This window comes from Gavialis gangeticus, unplaced genomic scaffold (assembly GCF_001723915.1).
Source record: "Gavialis gangeticus isolate Ggan-Ray unplaced genomic scaffold, GavGan_comp1, whole genome shotgun sequence".
Lineage (NCBI taxonomy): Eukaryota > Metazoa > Chordata > Crocodylia > Gavialidae > Gavialis > Gavialis gangeticus.
In genome coordinates, this window is record NW_017729014.1 from 22,074,700 (window position 1) to 22,079,978 (window position 5,279).

Below are 5,279 nucleotides of genomic sequence, written 5' to 3' on the forward strand. Positions count from 1 at the left end.
GGATCTCATTCCCGATCTCTAGCGAGTCCTTCTCTCCACCTGTGAAGATGGCTTTCAAGTTTTAACAAGTTGTCTCCTCAAATGCAGTAAAGGATATTGGGCGAGGGGGCTATTTGGGAACCGCTGGCCCAATGCTGCTCTTTCAGAGAAGAATACAACCGGTTTGGAACGGTTGCAGACCAAATTATAAAACAAAAATAGGTCGTATTTTGGGCAGGGCAGAAAAATGCATTACAATTAGACCTACAAACTAGAGCCCAGAGCAGCTGCAAAAACCTTCCTAAGGACCTGGGAGGCTCTGCAAGTCTGGTGGGGCCAAGGAGGAGGCGTGTGGGGGCTCTGGCAGTGGGAGGAAGGGGAACTGGTGCAGTGCCTGCATGTTTGGGGTACATAAGGATGGATTTCCCACCTCTAGCTGTCGCACGTATTGGAGCAGGGCAAGGTGGCATTAAAACAGAAGACAAACTGCTATTTAAAAAGCATGTCCTCATTATTCTTGTTTGGACAATTGCACGCCTTTTGGGGCTCCAGTTTATGGTAACCCGGCTCCAGGACTGGCACTACTGCCCACGGCACTTAGATAACCAGGAGGGCTGATGACTGATTTCACTCTCCATTTTCAGTAACACAAATGCGTTTAGTTTATGCTGTTTTCCTTAACCAGTAAATATTTTCTTGGCAGGGTAACTCGGTGGGCTGGCTGATGCTCTGGCACAGATCATTGAGCAAGCGTGCCAGCTTCTTGAGGCAAACCCTATTTGCGTAATGCAATTACCAGACTGTCCCAGCCAGTTTCACAAGTCTGCTGAGGCCGTGGGAGAACCGGCTGGGGGGGAATGGATCGGGAAAGAAGCTGGTGAATGCTTGGAATAAAAGATCCAGGCTGGAACCAAGGAATAAGCCCCTTCGTTTCATCTCCCTTTCCAACAGCAGCTGTATTGTTATACTGCGGTAGCAATCAAGGGCCCAGGCAGTGAGTGGCACCCCACACACACTGGAGCAAGGACTCTTTTACTAAGACAGGCATCAGGTGGGAGAGAAAACAGGCACAGGCGTGGGAGACGAGTTCCCTGAAGTCACGCACCCGACAGGTCAGGTGCAGAGACGAGATTAAAACCTTGGTACTGTGGATCAGCCCTTAGCCACTGGACCAGGTAGCTTCTCCACTGAGTCGTTTGGACATGACAGCAGTGGCAGCTTGGATACTGCAGCGGTGGCCTTAGGGGAGGGCAAACCCGACCCCAACATTTTGCAGCAAATGTCCGACTTGCTTATAGGGCAAAATTAAGCCTCTAAGGGGCCCCAAATGACCCTCTTGCCCGGGGCCCCAACAACCCTAAGGCCCCCACTGGATATTGAATACTCGGATCCCCTTTACAGGAAGGTAACACACCAGTCAGGGAGCGGGTTTTTTTTAAGTGATATGTTTTAGGCTTAAAATTGCACGTGTAGGAAAGAGAGGATAAGCATCATGAGCCACACATTAAGTACATTTTCTTGTATTCTTTATATGAAAATGAGATTATTTCTCCCTTACTTCAAATGAAAACAACCTTTTAAAGATGAGCTTCTAAATGCATCTACATGTTTTTTAAAAGGTTTTAGACAAGATTAACATTTGCAAAATGTACCGTCTTCCCACCTGATTAGAAATCAGCTATTTGCATGGGGAGGTGGAGGGATGCAGTCATAGAGTCTGTGCAACGAGCTGAAGCCAATCCGCATGTAACACTTTGCACACGTGGTTTGACATTATGCCACATCCAAGTAGGAAGAATATTTACACTATTTCCAGCTATTCATAAACCATTTTTCTAACCCTCTAAATTTATATTAATCATATTACTGTTCAAAACAAATATTTTTTCCAAGGAAATCACATGTGCTTTGGTAGGAAGCAGGGGTAAAAACTTAAAGCAGGGAGGCTGACAGTGGAGATGATAAATCTCAGAACAAAAAACCCCAACAATTTATTGGTGCATTGAACAAACTGCCCAGACGACATTATGATAAAATTTGTTTATTTTTTTAAATATCAAATTTTTTTTACACATCAATTTTCTTGAGAAACAGTCCCCCAATATTTAAAAAAAAAAATCAAAATAATGAATCAAGTGTGTATTACTTAGGGCAGAACCACATCCCCTTACCTGATCAAGCCACCCCTCCTCCCACGCAGTCACCCTGCTGCGAGAACAGCCATGTGTTCAGCCCACAAGAGTAAATGACACAAATGCAACCAGCTTTAGGGTTCCTGAGTATTGAGTCCCTCAAGTTCCTTAATTGAGTTTGGAAAACGCTTAAGCTAAAAAAGCATCAGTCAAATAAAAACCCAGCTGCTAGACATCTGGGTTACAGGCTAAGCTAGATGTACAAAAAACTGCAGGAAAAAAAAAAAGCATTTCTAATGTTTTAAAAGGGAATGTCACACACAAAATAAATCTCATTTCCCATGCTAGATTGCAGTGATCAGGGGAAACCCTAACCATTTATTTTTCTTTGAATTTCCAGTAGAGCTACAAATGCTATTTGGCAAGAAGTCCAAGTCTGGTAAACAAACCTCTCCGGTTCTGTCGCCTGTTCTACTCGGGAATGGCAGGGAGTTGAAAAAAAGAACATTAAAATTAAAACAAAATTCAAGTTCTGCATTCAATGAGCAAGGTTAAATATACCCTACTCTGAGCTAAGATTAAAATCACTGAGAAAGACTAAGACAAAAAGCAAAATAAATACATCTACGAGATGCCAAAGAACAGCCTGGGATCCTGCAAGTCCTCTACCCACAGACAGCTCAGCAAAGGCAGCGGCAGCTGTAGGATCCGCAAGCGATCCGCCGGCCTCTCTCAGCCATACCCAAATGGCAGGTACCCACACCACGCGTCACTGCCACATCTTTTGGGGCTGATGAAAAGGTAGGCAAGTATCGAACTGGTTGACGTTTCAGTGCTTCTTGGAAGCGTCTGCTAATGAATGGCAAAGTCCTCACTATGTAAGTATGCTGACAGTCTTTTCCGCAAGCCAAGCAGGTTGTTGGCGTCTTGGCTTTACAATCTTAGTAAATCCCGCTCCAACCTAGAGGGAAGTGACCGAAGGATCCCTGCCTCGCGGGCTGCCATTTTGTCTTAAAGCTGTTCTCTCTGTAAGCAAGGAGCGCTCTAGATCAAAAGCATTGCCTACCCGTAAGATTGATGGCTTCAATTCTACCTGGTAAGGCAAAGGCCTGTTCTCACCCAGCCTTTCCCTGGTCATATCCCTTTCACCATCCTCTTGTGGAGAAGTCAGCTTTAGGTGTTACTATTTTGCCCCTAAAATGATCTAGAGCCCTTCAATGTCATAACACTATGCATCCAGCATTAAATAAGGGGTGAGACAATTATTTCAATGCCATTCTTGTATTCTCCCCCCCGCTTTTTATTTTAAAGAACAGATCCCAGAAGGCAAGAGGAAAGCAGACCAGCAGAAGGGCTGCAGAAATACCAGGGAACAATGACCATGGACATGGGGGGTTTCCAAAGGCACTAGAATTTGTATTAAGCAGCTTTAAATCGTTGCTTTGTTCCATAGAAAAATGAAATTCATTTGGGCCAATAAATAGCAGAAATGATACACGTCCCGTACACAGACACCTGGAATTAGGGCCACAGGTCTGGAAGGGGTCTCCTGGGTGAGAGTCTGGTCCCAGACACACTGTCACAGTGTCCTGACTACTTTGCTAAAGAGTAAGCAAGTATAAGGTTGGAAGAGTAGCAAAAGCCCTGCTTTAGCACGAGGCTCACTTATCACTTAGGTATTTTATGCAGTTACTGAGGAACCAAGCAGGCACTCTGGGCTAAATTTCTGTGCACGGTGCCAAGGCCTAGCTGTATCCCCAGCTCAGCTTAAGATAGGAGAGCCCAGATAGCTTCTGAAGAGTTTTTCTCCGAGTGGAGCAAGAGGGGCTCTGGGGGTTAAAAATCGAGACAACTGGCAGATTTACAGGGTTGTGGCAAAATACGTAAGAAACTCTAGACTGGGAACGGACGGGGGATGCTGGTTGAGGGACGCACCACTGCTCTCATCTGGATGAGATCTTGAGAACCAAGTCAGACCCAGCTGTGGTGCTGCACTGAGGTTTCAGATCGGGAGTGACCACATCCATCTCCCTTTTTGCCTGAACTGAGGCAGCAATGATCTGAATTCAGCCTTCCTCCGAGAACGCTCTTGAGCCAGCAAATCAGAGAGAAGCCAGGGACTGAGAGGTAAAAGGGAAGGAAACAATGGAGTGCAAAGACTGAAGGGTAGCCAGGCAGACACCAGCATATCCATACCACAGTCCCTCTCTCTGCAGGAGTTGGGCACTATGAGGGAAAGGAATAGGTAGAATCAGAAAAAGGCAAATGCCCTGGAGCCTAAACCCAATAGGGAGCTTCTTGTCCCCCAACCCACTACTTCTGTAAGGTACTGAGCAGTAGGCAGCAAATCCTACCTTCGAAATAATAATCTTCCCTTCCACAGCATTTTACGTCCAAAAACTCTATGGGGCTTTACAATCTTTGGCAGTGTTAACATCTCTAAATGGGAGAAATATCCCCCCGCCCTTTACATATGGCATAAGAAGATCTGGTTAAGTAACTTGCCAAAGGCTACTATGGGACTTCCTGGTATCCTGGAAAGACAGACAGCACTTGGGGCCACATGTCCCTTATTTGCCGGGTAAGGGTAAACTGTTCCCTCTTTCACCAAGGTGTTATGAGATTTAACTCAATCACCACACAATCTCAAGACCCTTTGAGGTAAGGCACTAGACAAACGGAATTAATATGGAAAGAGTCTTTGATTTCGTGGCTCATTCAATAGCTGGTGCCCCTGCCAAGGCCACCAATGAGTGCTGAATTACAATTTGAAAACATTCAGTTTTTTTGGTGTGAATTAAAAAGCAAACAAGTCACAACAAAGTGTGTCCAGACACTTCTGGCTGGTATCCAGTCCAAAAAAAGTACTTCTACCTTTCCCACTGGCTTTCCTCCACACCCATCCTCATTACCTTCCAACAGATGAACTTCAATATGAGCATAAGCTTCTGATTTTACAACTGTATCACCATCATTATATCTCCTGTTGGAGGTATGCAGCATTAACTATATATGATACTTCAATCTTCAGAAAGAGATCAAATAGCATTTTGTTTAGGCAGGTTGGATGATTTGATTACCCTCTCAATTTGGAGAGGAAGGCAGCTTCATGGTAAACTGAGCGTGAGCTCTTCTTTTAAGGGACAGGAAGTCTGCAGGGGGGGGGTT